This window comes from Tupaia chinensis, unplaced genomic scaffold (genome assembly GCF_000334495.1).
Source record: "Tupaia chinensis unplaced genomic scaffold, TupChi_1.0 Scaffold000133_1, whole genome shotgun sequence".
Lineage (NCBI taxonomy): Eukaryota > Metazoa > Chordata > Mammalia > Scandentia > Tupaiidae > Tupaia > Tupaia belangeri.
In genome coordinates this window covers 1,358,073-1,375,858 of record NW_006159602.1, presented here as the reverse complement: position 1 = coordinate 1,375,858, position 17,786 = coordinate 1,358,073, and the positions used below count along the sequence as shown (strand labels likewise).

The 17,786-nt window shown below is 39.9% G+C and overlaps 1 protein-coding gene across 4 annotated transcripts in view; it reads left to right on the top strand.

The window, feature by feature from the left end:
* The window catches only part of DAAM1 (dishevelled associated activator of morphogenesis 1), a 206,134-nt gene that overhangs the window by 39,286 nt on the left and 149,062 nt on the right, over positions 1-17,786 (top strand). The window contains exon 2 of one of the 4 annotated variants that reach the window (XM_014586410.2): positions 15,238-15,454. The exons of the other annotated variants lie outside the window; for them this stretch is intronic. The gene's annotated coding sequence lies outside the window, so the exon portion shown is untranslated. The remainder of the gene's footprint in view (positions 1-15,237; positions 15,455-17,786) is intronic. 4 annotated transcript variants of the gene reach the window in all.

Genomic DNA, 17,786 nt, shown 5'->3' with positions numbered 1-17,786 from the left:
TCTTTCCCTCTTTCTCTCTGGTCAAATGAAAAAGTAATACCAATAAATAAAATAAAATAAAATAATTCTTCTTAAAAATGTACACTCACTTCCCTGGCCTACTGCTCTCTGTGCTGACTTGGTTTCTCCCTCTGTAAAAATGTAGAAAAGGCACCAAATAGCATCAGTCTATTTCTTCATCTTTTCCTTTTAGTTGATGGTTTCAGAATTATTTTCAAGCAACAGAAACAAAATTTACAAAGAGAAAAAGAATATGGGGTAACCCTTTTATCTGTCATGAAAACTGGAAAGCACCAGAATTTAGAATTCCATTAAAAAGTCATCTTGTCAGCCTGCAGTTGGTGCTCAGCGTTGGCCTGTTTTGGCAGCGCTGGGGGTGGAGTGGGCATGACTCCAAGAGGGCAAAGCATGAGGGATGATCAGGCCCTGTAAAACCAGTGTGGGAGACGGCAGAAACACCCCGACCTCAGCGGTAGTCTCAGTCCGCTGAACCTGGAGAGGCGGTTTAACATGCTCACCCACCAGCCTGGGTTAAGCCTCCCTTTCCTGTTTTGCTAACAGAAGGGCAATAGAGGTTGAGAAAGATAGAAGAGGGAAGGATTAGTCCCGGATTGGAAGGCATTTGTCCTGAAAATGCAATATGAGGGCCCTTTCCTTAGAATCTGGGGATGGGCTATGGCGTAGCATTCCTATGCCCTTTGGGAAGGGCAGTGGGTGACTATGTTGGCTGGCACTGCACAGTGTCTGTCACATCACATGGAGTGTGAATGGTGTCCCTTGAGTTGTGCAAAGTCATGGTTTCCACCTTTCCATATCTGTTTTTGTCAGATTATTTTTCCTCTACCCTACTCTGTCAAAGTGTCTAGTATAGATTTGTAGGATTTTCCAGTATTACAGCCAACTACAATTTGAATTAAATGGTTGATTTCTCTAGAATCACAATAATAGATGGTATACCTTTAAAGTACTTCTCTTACGATCTTTCTTTCTTTTTTTGGGGGGAGGGGAGAAGTTTTTGTTATAGGGCATGTGTTCTTGCCAGAAAGACAGAGACAGAGAGACAGAAAGCTAGAAATCACCCCCCGGGGGGGATGGCCACGCCGCAACCCCTTCCCCTTTCTTCTGCTCTCAGGATTTTGGGCATGCATGCACACGTGCCCAGCATGAGTTTAAGCCACTGGGTCCGGGACTCAAACCACAGTCGACTACATGGGAGTCCAGCAACATAGCCATTACACCATTTGCTGGTCCCCAAAATATTTCTCTTATGTTCAAATTTTAGCTTCTGCTTCTTTGTACAGATTCCCTTATAGAAATTACTAACACTTTCATAAAGCACTTTGCTGTACAGAAATGGGCTTAACTGTGAGCAGGAGAGTATAGTGTGCTTTTTCATTCCCTCTTCCCATGTCCCTAAAGGTGTGCTTTCAGGAAAGAGGAGGGAAAAAGCCCCGTCTCTCCATTACAGGACAACTATGTAGGTCACTGTCTTGTCATTGTACACAGGTTAAGCAGACAGCTGGCTGTGAGGTTGTGATATCTGTGTCTGTGCGAAGGCCCTGAAGGACTTGTTTGGGAAGGTCAGGTATTAGAAGTGTGATCTGCAAGTTTAATTTGTTCCAATATCTACAGTTCCTGCACTGTTTATCCTCTGCTGTATACAGCGTGCTGAACGGGAGGGTTCACGGCTAGGCCTGCGTTCTCTCCACATCTCTTATTTCCATTATCTGTAACCTCTCGCACACTCCACTTTTCTCAATGTCCCAGACTAGGTCTGGCTGTCTGGGGCAGGATTAGAAGCTGGTCACACTGAAAGCTCTTCCCCTAAACTTGACTGTTATTGAGGGGAGAGGCAGGTGATGTTTACATCAGTGCCAGGGGCATGAAAAACATATAGTCAAAATGTATTTGGGATTAGTAAAGCTCCCACAGGCACTCAGGACTAAGGAATGGATAATTCACCCTGTGGCAGGTATAAGCTGTCACAGCAGGGATCAGTGACTTTGAAAAAAACAAACCAACTTATTTATTTGCTCCATGAGGAGAGAGGCTCTCCCAGCCAGGTCTCCGTGCCACAATCCACCTGCAGTCTCAACCAGCCCAGATCATGGGCATATGGTTGGCTCCAGCATGCTCAGGAAGTCACAGGACATGAACCCAAGGCCTTTTCCACCTGGGTGCAGTTGCATTACTGCTGTGCCACTTTCTGGCCCAGGTCTTGGAGAGACTTCTTATCCTGTCACTCCCATCAACCTAAATTTCTACTTCATTTGGAACCCGTAGAGACAGGCCTAGTTTCTGGTATGGCCTCAGGACCCCTCTGCCCCATGTTTCTCCCCTCTTTTTTTAGATAGTAAAGCAAAGTATGCTCCTTTGGCATTCAATTTTCCCCCTTTCTGCACTGTCACTGTAGTACATGATTTTAAACAGTGTAGAAAAAAAGAAGTTGGTCTGTCTGTTTCTGCCTACTCTTGGGGAAAAGGTTTCCTTGCAGCTGGAAGCAGTTTGGAGCATAGTATTTGGTTACTACTTAAACAAGTTGCTAGTTTAACTCTTTTTTTTTTTTTTTAAGTGTTAAAATTACAACACGTTTCAATCAATCCAGAAAATTGGTTTCTCTTACTACTTTTTTTTTTTAATCTTAAAGGGAGAGAAAAAGAATAAAAACAAACCCTTGACAGTAATGATGAAGTCTTAAATTTGTGACCCGATAGAAAAATGTAATAAGGTCAATATTCTGTCATCCTCTATTTATCTTTCTTCATGAAAAAAAATAATTACGGTGGTTTTCACTAACAAAATTCCAAAGATCTAATCATTTCCGATGACATAAATTAGACACTAAGCCGTTTTGCCTAGAAAGAGTATCAGCTTCCCATAAAATTTAGAAATGAGACCTTTGTCCAGTATTGTCCCCCCACGCTCCACCCCCAACTTACAAGAAAAAAAAAATAAAGACTAAAGAAAGGGGAAGTTATATTTTTCTATTGGTTGAAAGTGGTTCAGAGCATCACTTGACTTTGGATGAAATCTGGTAATTCACTTAAACTGTTTTGTCTTCTCACATATTTCAAATGAATGTGAAAAGGAAACTACCTCTGCAGATACAGAGAACTATTTTTAGATTGCACTCCTATATTTGGCTTTGATTACTCAGATTTTCCCCCCAGGACCAGGGTCATGTGTGTGTACTGTGCTTGATGGCTTTTCCTTGTTCTCTTTGCCCAGAACTGCCTGGAGGCCAGCACACTCTGCACACGTAGGTTTCTACTCCGAATAAATGAATGGCTTCCTTGCTTACCTTTCCCCCCTGCCTTTACCCAGAAGCATTATAGATCAAAAGGATACTTTGTTTTGGGTTTAACCCCTCTGATTTTAGGAACTTTATTTCTCCTGGTTATTAGTAGCAGTTCTTTGGTAGAATGAATACTCTGTTTCCATATCCCTCCTCCATTTCAAAAACGCTTCAATTTTTAATTGATTTGTTATTATTTGTTTGTTTAACACAGAAAGAAAGAGAAAGTGACAAATCACACACACACACACACACACACACACACACACACACACACCCGTGGGGATTCGCAAGCCACAAACCCATCTCCTCCATGCTTCTCTTGGGATTTTAGGCAGCATGCATGTGCACCCAGTGTGATTTTCAAGCTACTGTGTCCAGGATTCCAACCACAGTGGGCTGCGTGGGATCCAACTGCCTCAGCCTCCATGCCTCCTGTTTGGCCCTTCACTGGTTTTTTTTTTGTTTGTTTTAAGTTTATGCCATGGGGCGCATGCACTCCCAGAAGAGAGAGACAGAGAGAGAGAGCGAGAGGGAAAGTGAGGAAGCATATTCTCCTCTTGGACTCCTTCATTTTTTTTCTTTGATAAAGTTAAATTTATTATAAAAAATGTTAGAGAAGTAGTCTAGTAAGTTCCTTTTTATGAGGATTTGATTATGAATATTCATATCTCCACTGAGCCAGCTAGTAGAGACACTAAGAAGCATTCACTAGGCTCATTTTGGAGATTCCTCTCAGAGCATTTCTTCAATGCCATTTTGTGCAACCTGACAAGTCAGCAGTGGGAATTGTTGACTTTGTGTGTTTACCAAAGACACTTCTAGTCTTCACCGAGCGGGTGATGCTTTTTGTAGTATGCTTTTCATTAAGTTTGGAGGAGATCCTCCTGAGGCCAGCATATCACTTAGCTTTTGATTTTGCGTGTTATGTCTAAACCAACACACTGTTTTGAATGAGTTCTGCTGGATTATCTCTGCAGCTGGTGCATGGAGGTGGGAAGGAGGCAGACCTCACTTCATTGGACTATTCTAGTAGACTTAGGAAAATAGACTCAATTACACTTAATAATGGGAAATTATCTTTCTTAAAAAATGTCTCATCTTAAATGATCACTTTATGTTTTTGCAATGAGGACACTCAGACTTTTTAGGGAATATGGTGGTGGAGATAAATTGCCTTCATAGCAGAAACTATTTCTGTTTTTGTTTGTTTCTTAGTTTTGCTATAGGGTATGTGTACTTGAAGGAAAGAAACAAAGAGAGGGAGAGAGAAAGTGAGAAGGTACCACTGGGTGGGGAATGGCCATGCTGCAATCCATTCTCCTCTATTCTCCTCTCTAGATTTGGGGCATGCACTTACATGTGCCTTGAATGCATTTCTTTCCTTCCTTCCTTCCTTCTTTCCTTCCTTCCTTCTTTCTTTCTTTTTTTCTTTTAAAAAGTTTTTGCCTTAGGGTGCATGCGCTCACCAAATAGAGAGACAGAGACAGTTAGAGGGAAAATGAGAAATCACCCCCCAGGGGAGATGGCCACACTGCAATTCCTTCTCCATTCTCCCTCCTGGGATTTTTGGGACATGCATGCACATATATCTGGCATTAATTTCAAGCCACCGGATCCGGTACTTGAACCGTGGTCGACCATGTGGAAGTCCAGCAACGTAATTGCTACACCATCTGCTGGCCTCATCCCTGTGTGTTTTTCAAGTCATCAGATGCAGGACTGACTCTAGCAATGTAGTAACCCATGTGGTCAGTGTGCCCCAGAACTTAATTATAACAGAAGATTCTTTTTTGAGCTGCTAGGCATTTGGATAATTTTCAGCAGATCAAAAAGAAGAAGTTATAACAGAGTGATTAGACATTTTTATCTAGTGGTGTTTTTAAATACCTAAGGACCTGAAGATGGGAAGTGATTTGAACTGGATTATGTTCATTGCTCATCCGTGGTCCGGTTCTTGCTAAGTCTTCTAACCTTACCTGGGATTTCTTTCTCTTGCCTGCTGTGTTTCAGGTCTGCATGCCACCCTTTTCGTCTTTCAGCATGACTGGCATTTCCTCCCCTCGAGTCTTTTACTATCTGGCTAGAATAATCTTTCCTTAGAATTTTGCATGGCTGGCTTCTTCTCATCATTCAAATATCATTTCCAGTAGCATCTTCCCAGATGTCATTTTCCTGACTTTGCATCTTCTAAAACAGTCACTACCCTTCCAGAATCCCTGCCTATTTTCTCTAAATAACCTGTTCTGTCCATGTGAAGTTAGAGTAGGGATGTATGTCTCCGCTCCCTAGACTGTGAAGATAGGGGCTTCATCCATGTGTTCATTGCTGGGTATCCAGCACTTGGAATAGTACCCAAAGGTATTCAATATAATGAATGAATTTACTTATCTGTAATATATCTGGTTTTGAAAACTTCCCCAAACTTTTTTGTTTGGTTTTATAATCATGTTTATTGAGATAGAATTTACATACAATTTAATAAACACTTATTTAACACATGTAAAATAAATTCTTATAAATATATTTTTATAATATATAAAATATGTGAGAAGACATGTATAAACATCAATCCAAGCAAGAGACTCAGAAAATTTCTCTGGGAACCAGCAGTTAGCGTAATGGCTATGTCGCTGAATTCCCACGTAGTCGACCGCGGTTCGCTTCCCAGACCCAGTGGCTTAAAACTCACGCCGGGCACGTGTGTGTGCATGCCTAAGATCCTGAGAGGAGAATGGAGGAGAAGGGATTGCAGCGTGACCATCCCCTCTGGGGGGTGATTTCTCGCTTTCTGTCTCTCTGTCTCTCTCTGTCTGGTGAGCGCACGCGCCCTGTAGCAAAAACCTCTCCAAAAATAAATAAATAAATAAAGAAAAGAAAAGAAAAAATTTTCTAGTGTCTCTTCGCAGTCAAATATTCCAAAATATATCTTAAAAATATTGATTTGATTTGTATCACAATAGATTAGGTTAGCTTATATTGTTAATCCTTTGTAAAATGAAATCTCATAGTAAATACTACTCTTATCTTTCTTTTTATATAACAGGAGGGTTTTTTTAAAATATTTTTCATATGTCTTTTACATTCTTTCACTATATATTATTACAGCATGTAAAATGAATTTTCCCAGCATGAATATACTGTATTTTAGACCAGTCAAAGATATTATCATATACATTATCATCAACAGATAATTTTCCACTTTTGTGTACCTTAAATGTTTTGCTTCTTTCTTTTTCCCCTTGATTACTTTGTTTCACGTACTGAACATAGAACAGGGATCAGCAAACATTTTCTGTAAGGTGTTAGATAGTGTTAGGTTTGAGTGCGTGGGTGGGGGATGGCAAAAGAGCTCTTGCATGTCCAGCAAGCAGCCCGGACAGTATATAAGCATGGGCTGTGATCCAATAAAACTTTATTTACAAAATGTAGTGGAGACGGGAGTGCTACATTTAGCCCACTGCAGTTTTCCTATGGTAGATTATCAGTTTTAACCTACATGTTCAAGAATGTGGAACAGGTGAGGAATTTGGAAGACCAGTTGTCTTAATTCGAGGCTCAGTTCACTTGGCTTGCAAATAGGGGAACGTGAACATCTATCTGTTCTGCTTGGAGAGAATGTCTACTCAAGACTATTTGTAGCATGATAGAAAACATTCCAAAAGAGGAACATTTCACAGGAGCAGAATACATATTAGAGACTCTTCAAAAAGAAAAAATTAAGTTCTGGTCGAGGTTTGTGGGATTGTGAAAGTACCAGGAAAAATATTTCTAAGATGAAAAAGTTTATTTTGACTACCCCTGGCCATACCTATTCAATGTAGGATTGAGTTTCTGCTACTGTGGCATAATTCATGTAAATTTAGGAAAAAGAATTTTATGAAAACATGGCTCACTTTATGAACTTTTTCCTTTGAAGAAAGAATAAGCTCAAATACCTTTATTATTGAGCATACTTTGGGAAAGAATTTATATACTGTTTTGTACCGGGATTGACACAGGACGTATTGTCTCCCAGACATTACCACATGTCTGAGTTTACCTGGAAGCCCAAGGACCTACCTGTTCTTTCCTGGACCTGTTCCCTTCCTCCCATACCACTTCCAAAAGCAGGAGCCAGCAGGTCAGAGACCAAGAGTGTCTGGACTAGCTTTTTCAGTTATTTGAAGAATCACAGATGATACACTAGGTAGTTTGCTTCTAGAGTTGGGTTTCTGCTCTTCTTTAACTGAAAGGGTTAAAGCAAATGCAATTAAATCACCCATTCTATTGAGTAATTAGAATTGGATTATAGAAATCTTGATAACATTTCAAACAATGTTTAAAATAATATCACCATAAACCAAGAAATTCATAAAATTTTAGCAATCAACCTTTTATTATTATTATGTTTTAATTGCCAGAGGGCTTGTGCCCTCACCAGAGGGAGACAGAGAGAGAGAAAGAGAGAAAGCACTTCTCAGTGAACATGGTCATGCTGCAATCCTTTCTCCTCTATTTCTCCATCCTGTCAGCATTTTGGGCACTCATGCACATGCACTCGGGGTGCTTTTCAAGGCACTGGGGCTTGGATTAGAACTGTGGTTGTCCATGTCAGATCTGGCTCCTGATACACAGCATTTAACCATTGCACTGTGGGGCTAAGCTCTCCATCTTTTTTTTTTTTAAATAGGATGTTGGGATTTCATTTGCTAGGTCAGGCCTTTCCCGTTATCAAGAATCTATTTATTATAGAACCACTCTTTGGGTCTTACTTAATTGCTATGTCTTTAAGTTAGTATGTGACATTGAGGGAGTCATTTAATCTTCCATAGCCTTTGTATCTATAAAATGAAGATGATCTCTCAAATTCCTTGTATCATTTATGATCAGTTTACATTTTTTCTTTATTCATGATAGAACACTTACATACACATGAGAGAAAGAGAAACCTCCACAGAATTTGGTCATGTCATGATCTTCCTTCAGTCCTTCAGCTCATCTGATCCTGTGCATTTGTTAACTGGCCCAGCATGTCTTAGGCTGACTAGGTCTTGGATTTGAACCATAGTATCCATGTGGAATCCAGCTCTTCTTTCTTTCTTTCTTTCTTTCTTCTTCTTATTAATTTTTTTGGAGAGGTTTTTGCCATAGGGTGCATACGCTCGCCAGAAAGACAGAGAGATAGAAAGCGAGAAATCACCCCCCAGGGGGGATGGCCACACCGCAATCCCTTCTCCTCCATTCTCCTCTCAGGATCTTGGGCATGCAGACACACGTGCCCGGTGTGAGTTTAAGCCACCGGGTCCGGGACTCAAAGTGTGGTCAGCTACATGGGAGTTCAGCGACATAGCCATTACGCTAACTGCTGGTCCCCAAACCAGCTTCTCTTGATCAACACAGTACTACTATGTCATGGAACTGGCCCATTTGTGTTGAATTTTAATTGGGCACATAACCTAGCTCAATATGGCTGGAAATGGGAAAATTAGTGAAGCCCATACATCCCTTTGAAGCTATTATCATGCTTTCAGATGACATAACTTGCTTCTCTTTCACAATCAAATGGTCTGTTCAGAATGGTTCATGAGGGTATAAACGAAAGCTTTGAAGATTAGGGTATTTGTTCACAGAGATGTTTTCACTGGGTGCAAAGGCCATTTAGACAGAAATAGTGGAGGGACAAATGATTCATGTTAAAATAAATAGTTCAGGTACCAGTAAGAAGAGATCTTAGATGTCTTTCATCAGCTATTTTTGCTTGTTTAAATGAAATATCCTTATGACCTTATGAATTAGAGAAAGTTCAATGGGATCTGAAGGAAGATAGCTGTCACAGACCCACGTGGAGCTCACCTTCTCAGGGTATGTCTGGATAGGGACCAATCAGCTGGCTTTTGTGGTTTTCAGATCCCTTGCCTTCTGATCCACTTAGACCTCACCTAACCGTTCTCAAAAGCCCCATTTATATTTCACCTTTTCCAAAAAGTGTCAGAGACCATCCTAGTTGGCAGTGGCCCTTCTGTCCTCTGAACCCTTCCCATACTCAGGGCTCTTTGATGGTGTTTCCGTCATTGCTCTGCACCGTTGCCGTGCTCCTGGGTCTCTCCTCTGGTCGACTCTCAGCTCCCTGGTGACTTCTCTTATCGTTTCCCTTCTTTCATCAGTTTCTCCATCCTCTTGGTCCCACAGCGCTGTGCTTTACCATGATCACCTGCGGCCAGCCTCTCCCTTCTGTTCACGTGACTTCCGAAAGGCCGAGGTTGGCTCGTTCAGTTGTGTGTTCCTAGCCCTTCACATATGAAGACACTTCAAAAAGTTCATGAAAAACATGGAATTAAAAGTAGGAGTTTATTTTGGTGCAAACAGTGTTTGAAATTCATGTGTAGTTTTTCCATAAGGCACATTATCCATTAACCTTTTGAAGACCCATCATTCAGCTTCTTCCTGAATGTTTTGATGCCCCAGAGAGTGACTGAAGTTATAACTGCCCCAGTAAAACATAGGAAGAGCGACATTGGAATGATTGTCTGCTGCTATAGGCCTTCCTAGAAGTATAATATATTGTTCTCCAAAACACCGACTGTATTGATGGCACATTGTATTAATCTATTTCAAACATAATTGGAATGTTTAGATGTTTGTCCATCAGCGCCTTTTAGGAAAGAGCCTCTGGATACCCTTTGCTGGCTGACTCTGAGATGGGCTGACTGACCATGCAGAATATTAGAAAAAGGGTAACATAAATGCTAGTTCCTGTCTTAAACTCACACCAGGCGCATGTGTGAGTGTGCGTGTCCAGGATCCCGAGAGGAGAATGGAGGAGAAGGGATTGTGGTGTGGTCATCCCCCCAGGAGGTGATTTCTCACTTTTTTTTTTGTTTGTTTATTTTTTTTTAATTTAAATTTATTTATTTACATTCATTCACTGTACATCATTACAGCATACAAAATGAGATTTTCCATCCAGAGTACACTGTATATCGTCTCAATCAAGCACATCAACAAACATGTTATTGTCAGCAAATAATTTTCCATTTCTGTCTCTCTGTCTCTGTCTTTCTGGTGAGCGCACACACCCTATAGCAAATACCTCTCCAAAATAAATTAATTAATTAAAAAATAAAATAGAAACCAAAATAAAAACAAATAAATATCTGATTGTCTGTTTCTCCTCTCTTTCAGGGAAAGTAAATGATATGGTGAACACAAAAGTACCTAGAAACCAGTAAATTACCTTACAAAGGGAATATTCTATTACATGGTTATGAAATAGGCTGCCACCCTATGGCTTTAACTCTTACATTTTTTTGTGTGCTTACATAAAATAAATAATCCAACCTATAATTAGAATAACTTGCAATTGCCTAATAGGGTCCTCAAGTTCCACCTGTTCCACCTGTCACACCCAGGTTTTGCAAAAAAAGGTTAGTAATGCCCAGTTAAACAGAGTTTCCTTATTGTCATGCTAGTTCTCTCCTAGTAGGAAAAAGGATTTTTTCAGAGTTCCTTTTTAATGAATTTTATGCCCAAAGCAGAACACTACATTTTATTCACCACACTCTAACTTATTACAATTTCTCCATCCCCTTCTTCCTCACCTTCCCCAGTGTGAAGATGAGACCTTTACCTGTGTTGTTTTCTTTTTGCAGGTTTGAGGGTAGAATTTTCAGGTTCTTGACATTTTTCTTAGATTTTTACCTTGTAGCATACATTTTTTCTTGTCCTTGTTATATTCCTTTCCTTGCTGCAGAGTCTATCTCCCTCAAACTCCACTGGTGAGGACAGAGTTGGAGATGAATGAACACAATTTCAGATGGTGGCCTGTCTTGGTGGTAGGGGAGCAGTATAATTTCTTTGTGTGCGTGTGTGCATGTGTGTGTGTGTGTGTGTGTATGTATTTTAGATTTTTGCCATAGGGCACCTGTGCTCACCAGAGAGAGGCAGAAACAGAGGGAAAGTGAGAAGTCACCCCTCAGCAGACCCTCCCTCCAATTCTCCTCTCGACATTTTTGGCAGCACACATATGCGCCTGGTATGTTTTCAAGCTGCTGGGTGCAGGACTCGAACCATATCTTCAGCCATGTGAAATCCAGCTGCCTTAAACACCATGCCACCTGGATGGCCCCAGGGAGCAGTGTTGATGACTTTTACATTCTAGCAACTTTTCTTTATCTTTTTTAGCATTTTACTTACCAACACTTCTATAAAGTTTCAAGGAGTAAGTCCCTGGTAGACTTACTTAAGATAGTTGGAAAGTCATTCTGGCAAAATGTTATTCCAAAGTGGAAATACTTTGCCAAAGAGATTATTTACCTTATTTGTATCAGTTTGCGAACAGCCAAATCCTTAAAACCTTTTCTAAAATGAGACATTTATTTGGATTTATGAATAGATTATCAGGTTGACTATTAAACTCTTTGAAAATAATAATGCATAGCATGAAAGGTATGAATTTGTGATTCAAAGTGGCATAGTATGGTAGAGAAAGAATGAAGTTTGGGATGAGGCAGGCAAGGTTTAAATCCTTGTCTGCTAGTTCTATGGTTTTTGACATCACTTTATTTCTCAGGATCTTCCCGTATGAAAAAACCATGATATTTCCTTCCCAGGATGAGTATAAAAATGAGCAGAGATGGTACCTGTTGAAAGTCCCACGTGATCCCTGACATTTGGGAGGCATTTGGCAAAATGCTGGTTCTCATCTAATTTAGTCACGGGGAGCATGAATTAGAGTTCTTCACATCTTTATGGGACAGAAATCCCCTTCAGTTGGCCTAAGGGAAACATGGTTTACTGAATCATGCAATGGAAAGGTCAAGGGGTAGTTGACTTGGGGCTCATCCGTATCTAGTAGTTAAATGATGTCATTTAAACCACCTCATTCCTCCATCCCCCTTGTTCCATCGCTGTTTTGCTTTTAGCTATGCTAATTTCATTTTTTGAGCATTTTCTAAGAGATCAGCTCTCCCATTTGCAGCATCCATCCATATATGACCTCTGGTCTTTGTGTTGGGTGCCATCTCTTGATCATTCACTCTGCCTAGGGTAGAGCGTATCTGGATCAGTAAAGCCAATGCCATGTGTCCACTTCTAGATGCAGAGGCAGGGCTGCCTGGTTGGCTGCCCCATTAAAATGACATGGAGGAAGAGATGAAGTGGTACCATAGGTATCTGAGGTAGACAAACAGGTAAGAGACATGTCCATTAGTACCACAATCAGTGATTCCAAAGACAAACGCAGTTTCCCCTCAGATTTTACTCTGTGTATCTGTATGTGGAAACACACATGCAGTTCAAAGACTCCTTTGATGTGTTTTGGTTGTGCTACTTTAAACTAGAGATTCTTCTGCAAAGGCCATGGTATACTGCAGGCATACTGAGAACTTCCTGAAATCATACATGACATTTTGTATAGATGTACAGTAATTATTTTTTTCTAAGTTAATGCTGTAGAGCATGTTCTTTTTGATAAGATTAATAGGGGGATTTTTACTTTATATGATTCTACAAAGATTTTGGCTTATTCTCTGTAAAATACTGGGAAAATTTCAGAAAAGTTCTCTTCACAACTATTTTTGGACCATCAAGCATGTAGTTCAGATACCCTCTTGCACTGAGACCTCTTTATTGGGTGGCATTTTATCAAAAAGGAAAATGTTCATTTTTTTGGAGAGATTTTTGCTATAGGGCGTGTGTGCTCTCCAGAAAGACAGACAGAGACAGAGAAACAGAAAGCGAGAAATCATCCTCCCCCCTGGGGGGGGATGGCTACGCCACAGTCCCTCGTCCATTCTCTTCTCGGGATCTTGGGCACGCACGCATATGTGCCTGGCATGAGTTTAAGTCACTGGGTCTGAGACTCAAACTGTGGTCGACTACATGCGAGTCCAGTGATGTAGCCATTATGCCATCTGCTGTTCCCATGTTAAAGATTTGAAGCAATTATTTTGTGGGAGTTTTTGTGTTTGTAGTCAGTAGCTTCCAATTGAAACGTGTAAACACTGAGTAGAAGAAGCCAGCTATTTATGTATTTCTTGTTTTTTTCCTGCATAAGGAACTTCTACTGTATACTACTGTCTTTCCTTTCAGTTATGTCATTGTAGGCAAGAGAGAGAACTCTGTTTCGTTGGAGCCAATGCAAACATTGAACCAGAAGGAAGAGCTTCCTTGCTTCCTCTAATTATATTAGTTTGCTACTCAAAGATCAAAATGATATTTTAACCAGCCATGGGTAGAAACAACCCAGGATATTGCTGTCTGCATTTTTAGAAGGACACATCAGCTGGCCTTGGTAACTAATCCTAAAACCAAAGCATATTTCTTCTGACCTTCTTAAATCACAAATTGTCCTTTTTTCATTTCATCAAAATTATTGGGTCATTGGAAAAGTCATGATGCATTTTACTTAGAAAATATGTCATGACTTTTCTGACAACCTTCCAGTTGTTTCCCCATGGGAATTTGACCCTGTGAGGATCAAATTGCTCAAATAAGGGCAGGAATGATATACTTTTAAAATGGATCCACTGTTTCACTTCATCTGATGTTAGAATTGAAAGAGACCTTGAAGATTCTCTCATCCTATCTCTGTTAGTATAAACTGAGGCTCAAATAGGCTAAATAATTTAACTAAGGATGAAGAGCTACTTAAGAGGCAGAATTATATCTGTCTTTTTGAGCAGTATTCTTTTTCCATCTATATCTCATTTTTCTCAGGCAAAATTTAAGATGATTTATACCCAGAGGGTTTTTTTTTTTTAATTATTTATTTCAAATGAAAGTTCTCTGAGGGCAAGAGCCATATTGGTCTTGTTTCGTTATTTTATTTGTGGTAGCATGGGTAGCAGCTGCTGGAATAGGAGTGGGAATAGTAATAATACCAGTAATGATAATTATAAACCTTCATGTAAGACCTTCCTATGGCCAGGCATTATTATTTATACTTTACCTATATTTGCTTATTTTATTCAAGCAACAAACTTGAGGGCTGAGTAGTATTAGTACTTTCATATCAGAGATGAGGAAACTGAGGTCTAGACATACAGGGCCTAGAAATAAACAGAGAACGTACCCAGTACATACTTATTGAATGAATGAATTCTTGAAGTTGCCAAAGCCCTTCATGTTGATATATAATGTGATGACAATTCAAGGGATGGTATTATTCTGGGCATATCATAGCTAAAGTAGAGCCACTATAAAAGCTTAAGGAGACTAAGATTAGGGAGAGAACTAGTAGAGTTAGGAACCACTTTGTTCCTGTTGGTGTCATCAGTGGATTTCTACAAAAGCAAAGATCAGTGACTAGAGAAACTCTGAGGCAGTACCTGGTTTTATATTTAGTGTACCTGAAAATTGTTGTTCTGGCCTTCTTCACTGCTTTGTATAAGTCCAGATTTCTATCTGGTCGGTCGGTCGGTCTTTCTTTCTTTTTTTTTTTTTTTTCCCTTTACCTGAAAAACCTTCCCTTAAAGAATGTTAGATATTGTGGTAGTACACATTTAAATTTCTTGGCATCAGTGAGATCCTTTTGAGTCTACTGTAAGCTCTTTTTTTCTTGAGCAAGTTGAGTCTAGAACTCTTTAGGGGACTCTTTCTGATCTTTTATGTATTACAAGGTTTTTCTACTTAGACTGGTGAGAATGTAAATGATTCTCAGCCTTGTGTGAGCCCCAGGTCCCTGAGCAGGTCAGCGCTTGGCCTATCATTTGAAGGGACTCCTTTGCAGATTTCCAGAGCTATAGCTGCTGCAACCTCCCTGAAGTTTTATCTCTGACCGCTCACCTCAGCTAGACCAGTCCTGACCTTGGTGTGGGTTTTCTCTTTCTGCACATGTGCCTGGAGTGGGTCAGAGCCATAGTAGGGCTCAACTCACTGGATGTTTCCGTTTTCCTCCTTACTTCCTGTCCAGTGACTATATATGGTTGTCTCATATTATCCATTTTTCGGATTATTTATAGTGGAACAGCAAGTTCAAGGATGGAAGTGGATGTCTATGTGTTGTTCGAAGTTCCAGACATCAGCATTGGGAGCGAACCTGTGGCCCTGAATCTCAAGAGCACAGCTATTACCTTATGTTTCCTTCTGTTTCTTGCCATGGTGCTCTACGTGAAGGGAACATGGAAGTTGCTGGCAAACTGACTTGTCTGAAGCAAGGGCTTGGCTACTAAAGATGAGGTGAAAAACTGACCATCCCTTCTATATATACACACTCAATCACTCACCATCCGTCTCTTCTTTCTTTTTTTTTTGGAGAGGTTTTTGTTACAGGGTGTGTGTGCTCGCCAGGCAGACAGAGAGAGATAGAGAGACAGAAAGCGAGAAATCACCCCCCAGGGGGGATGGCCACGCCGTAATCCCTTCTCCTTCATTCTCCTCTTGGGATCTTGGGCACGCACGCACACGTGCCCAGCATGAGTTTTAAGCCACTGAGTCCGGGACATGAACCGCGGTCAACTACGTGGGAGTCCAGCGACATAGCCATTACGCTAGCTGCTGGTCCCACACCATCCGTCTCTTCTCACAAAGCCAGAGAGCAACCTGGCATACTAATATGGTTGAGAAGACAGGAATTCACACATCCATGAAGTAGCCACAAGCTCTGTGGGGGCAAAGTCCTTCTATCCAAGACTGAACAGGGGAGTGCATACCTGCTAAATCCTTGAGTGAATGAATGAATAGCAATGTAGAAATTATTGTACATTCACAAAATTGTGAATTTGGGATTTGTGTCTGTGTTGGCAAGGGGTGATTTCTGCCTGCTCATCAATTGTACCTATTAGGAAAAACCAGTTTGACATGTGTTTGTGTGTGTGTGTGTGTGTGTGTGTGTGTGCACATGTCTTTTTGCTCATACTTAGGCTGATCAAGTATCTGTGAGCATCTCTGTGCTAGTCGTTTTTACAGAATGAACAAGTATGATTGTTAACTAGTATATTTTTCCATGAAAGGACTGGTTTCTATGTGACACTACCCAGTGAGGTGTGGCAATATTTATTAGAGGAATAACCACAAAAGGTAGTAGCCAGGTTAGCAAGAATACTTGTCACAGTTCTCTTTACTGCTGATGAATAGGTGAGAGACCCAATGAGGGCAGACTGTTCTGGGTGATTATTTTTGTGGAGTGGGCAGTGATACCTGTAAGGTAACTGATGCTTTCAGGGGGGAAGAAAAAGATGTAGAGCCCAGGGAAAGGTGATGGTATGTATGTAGAAATTATGAAATCATGAATGAATAAAAATGAAGCATTTTTTTCTTTCATGTCTTGAAGCAGATTTAATGCATCTTTGAAATAAAAGCCTACTTTTCTTCACTTTGTTATTTTTGAGATCTTTTTCAGTGTTATACCGTCTCTTATTTTCTTGTCCTTTAAAAAGCTGTTACCAGTGTTTGCCTTTATCTTCTGTGATCAGCTGTTATGTTTCCATTTGGTGCCCTTTTATAATTTATGCTTTCCATTACTGTATTTGCTTGCTTATTTAAGGTTGGATCAGAAGCTGAAAATGTAACAGGATACAGTAAACTGGTATTTCAATAGCTTTAGACTCAGGCTTTAGGAAGCAGAACCTTGAGATTATTATTGTCAAGTAAAACATCCTAATAAATACCTTACCAAAAAAAGAAAACAAAAGGAGAGGAAAAAATGTTAATTAGGACACGGCTAGTCTTTTATATAATGTTCCCAAGATTGCCACCTGGGGAGTGGATATTCAAAAGATCAACATAATCATGTTTAATTGTGTAGCAAAAACTGCAGTGAGTTTGAGAGGATTCTAAATTATAAAATTTAGGTGAAAGTGACCAACTATGAATTCTTTTGCTATATCAGTGAGTAGGGGAGACATTGATATACAGAATTGTTTAGTGAATGGTTTGATAACATCTATCCCTTTCCCTCATTCTGAATTGCTTATAAATTTGAAGGCAAAAAGTCATTGTTCATATTAGTATTTAACGGTTGAACAGATTGTTTTCATTTTGAAGACTAACGATGGTAGGATTGGGTGTAGTGAAATGGAAAATTGGAGAAATAAAGGCATTCTGTAAACCATGGTCAAAGCATAGCTATTCATTAGCAGTGGACTATGTTTCTGGAAAGACAAAATGAAGCGCTTAAAGACTTATTGCTTATCTCTTTGACCAGTTGAGATAATAAACAAACATAAAGTATATTGACCGTGCTTGGCATGTTGAAGAGAGTTGATAAATGAAAATTATTCAACTCATTTTAAAAATTTACCATTCTAATAATTTTTATGGTTATATTTCAGTGATGTTAAGTATATTTATAGTCTTCTGAAACAACTCCAGAACTTTTTCATTATGTAAAACTGAAACTCTGCACCCATTAAATGAAAGTCTCTCAATTCTCCTCCCACTAGTCACTGGTAACCACCATTCTACATTCTGTTTTTTTTTTTTTTTTAATTTGAGTACTTTAGATACCTCCTGTAAATAGATTCACACAGTATTTGAATTTTTGTGATTGGCTTAATTTCACTCATTATAA